The following is a 3,227-nucleotide window of genomic DNA, read 5'->3' as shown; positions in this document are numbered from 1 at the left end:
CTCGTTCCTGCTAAAAACCCTGGAGAGGCTGATTGATCTGCACATAAGGAGTGAAATTCCTCGGGGACGTTTATTGTACGCTCAACATGCTTACTGTAAAGGCAGATCGGTATTGTTAAGGACATCGATGTGTCCCTCCATCAGAAGGCGTTCACTGTAGGTACCTTACTCGACATTGAGGGGGCTTTTAATAATGTCCTCCCGGAGGCAATCACCAGGTCGCTGGGTAAACTAGGAGTCGGAACCGAACTTACAAGGCTTATCCACATGATGTTTAGCGACAGAACGGTCGCAGCAGAATGGAGTGGCACCTCTCTACGCCGGCAAGTGAACAGAGGCACTCCGCAAGGCGGTGTTCTCTCCCCACTACTCTGGATTGCCGTACTAAACGGTCTGCTGGAGGAGCTGGAGAGGAGGGGCTGTAAGGTGATTGCCTACGCGGATAACGTGGCACTTATTGTCAGAGAGAGTAGAGAGTTTCTAAATACTCTGATGGAACTGCTTCAGGGTTATCTGAATCTAGTTATGATTTGGACCGCAAATTGCGGCCTATCGAAGACGGAGCTCGTCTTATTTACGAGGAAATACAAATTACCTAGAGTGTTTCTCCCCTCAATAGCGGGCGCTCCTTTGGTGCTCTCTGACAAGGTGAAGTACCTAGGTGTCATCCTTGACAGAGGGCTTACGGGGAAGCCAAACATTGAGGAGAGAATTAGGAAGGCAACAGTCGCCTTTTATGGCTGCAGGGGCGCTCTAGGCAAAAGACGGGGCCTCTCGCCTAAAGTCACTTTTTGGCTTTGTAACACGATAATAAAACCAAATTTGCTATACGGAGTCCTTGTCTGGTGGAACTCGCTGGAAAGGATGGTATCAGTTAAGAAGCTGAAGAGGGTACAAAGGTCTGCCCCCATTGGAATCAGCTGAATGTGGCACCCCTGGACATTGTAGGAAAAACTACCGCTGCACGCATCGCAATCAGACTAAGGTGTTCCGGCTATAAGATAGACTTAAGTTACAGACACTCTAGCATTCTTAAAAATTTTGAGTTCATTCCCATGGTGCTGGATGACTGTACACCCACGCTAGGTCCGAGCGGACCTTTTTCTACTCATATTCCCTCAAGGGATGTGTGGGTGGGGTACAACATTTAACGGCAAGGCATGGCAAACATGTTCACGGATGGCTCGAAGTTGGACGGAAGGGTTGGTGGGGGAGTATTCTGTAAGGAGCCTCCCATCAACTTAAATTCAGGCTCCCGGACCACTGTAGTGTTTTCCAAGCGGAGGTAATTACCGTTAAGGAAGTAAATATTTACTCCGATAGCCAAGCGGCAATTAGGGCCTTGGGCTCGCTGTTTATGCGTTCGAGATTGGCCGGGGAATGTCTGGCTTCTCTCTCGATTGCATCCGAATACTTCGACATCGGGCTCATTTGGGTTCCCGGTCACAGCGGCATAGAGCGAAACTGCTGCGCTGATGAGCTGGCTGGACAGGGAACTTTGGAGATGGTTTCGTCGCAAAATGACAGAATTGGGGTTCCCTTAAGAACCTGTGGTCTGCTCCTCAAAAGATGGGCCTCGAGTCAACTCTGCGAACGCTGAGCTAGTGCGCAAATGTGCAAGGTCGCGAGATCCCCATGGCCACGGGTAGATCGGGCACGCTCGAGGGAACTCCTTAGGCTAACAAAGCCCCAGCTCTCGAATTTGGTGGGTATCCTTACCGGACATTGTCCGTTAGGTGTTCATGCAGTGAGACTTGGTATTGCCTCAAGTCCGTTTTGCAGAAGATGTCTGGAGGACGAGGTGGAATCCTCTCAACACCTTCTTCTCAGCTGCCCTGCTCTTGTCTGGCAAAGACTTAGACATCTGGGCTCTAATTTTTTTCGCTACATCTGCGGATATAGCGGGTCTAAATATCACAAATTTGGTGAAGTTCATCAGTAGCTTTTTGCGGGTAACTACGAACGCAAATCAGCTCTCGTCGGCGTCGTCGTAAAATGCACGGTCATCATCGTCTCAAATCCCAAGGCTCCTTCTTCTTTCCCTTCTCTTTTCTCCTCTCCCTGTATGGCATCACAACGGACGAATTTTCAATATTTGTCCATTTAAAAAAAAAAAATTGTTAAGATTGGTCCACGCGTAGTTCAGTTACGCGCTTACCAATACATTTTGCGATTCATTTTTATATTACAGATAATATATTTTTCTTCATTATTTACAATGTCTTCCCAACGTTTAGGCAAATTTTTAATTCCCTGCTCAACAAACGTGTTGTCCTTGGAGCCAAAATACGCTTCGATATCCCTTTTTATATCTTCTTTTGAGGAGTAGTTCTTGTTACTCATATCGGATTGAAGTCCACGGAAAAGGTGATAATCACAAGGTGCAATATCCGGAAAGTATGGTGGATGCGGCATTAGCTCCCATCCGAGCTGGTTCAGCTTGTCTAATGTTTGCCTTGCGGTATGAGGTCTTGCGTTGTCGTGGTGAAACAAAACTTTGCGTCTATTCACTAAAGAGGTCGAATTTTGTTAAGTACCTCATCCAGGTTTGATAGCTGATAGGAATAATAATCAAATAATCAGCAGTTATCGTTTGGTTTGGTTCCAGAAGTTCATAATAAACAATACCAGCCATATCCCACCAAATAGACTGGAGAATCTTCTTGGGGTGAAGGCCATCTCTAGGGGTCGGTTCTGGTGTTTCATCTTTATCTAATCATTGGCGTTTGCGAACAGGATTATTGTAAATGACCCATTTTTTATCACCAGTAACGATACGGTTCAAAAAACTTTTATTTTCAAGCAGCAGCTGAGAACACACATTCACTCTCTGCTGAAGGTTGGCGACGGAAAGTCTATGCGGAACCCATTTTCCCAGCTTTGAAACCTTTTCCAACTGAACCCAGGTGCCTGTGAACTATTCCATGTGATGAATTTAACCTCTGAGCTATCATATCGACTGTCAAATTTGGCTCAGCTTCCACGAGTTCGAGCAAAGCGTCGGAGTTAAATACTTCAGGACGACCAGCGCGCGGGGCATCCTCCACGTCGCAGTTACCATTTCGGAATTTCGAAAACCACTTTTCCGCAGTCCTTACACACACGGTATCCCCTCCGTGAACAGTGTTTATTTCTGCAGCAGCAGTTGTTGCATTTTTACCACTTTTATAAAATAAATACAAAATATGCCTTTTATACGCGTTCGAAGATTCCATTTTATTTATTAA

This window comes from Anastrepha ludens, chromosome 4 (assembly GCF_028408465.1).
Source record: "Anastrepha ludens isolate Willacy chromosome 4, idAnaLude1.1, whole genome shotgun sequence".
In the NCBI taxonomy this organism is placed as follows: Eukaryota; Metazoa; Arthropoda; class Insecta; order Diptera; family Tephritidae; genus Anastrepha; species Anastrepha ludens.
Note: the sequence above shows the minus strand (reverse complement) of the source record.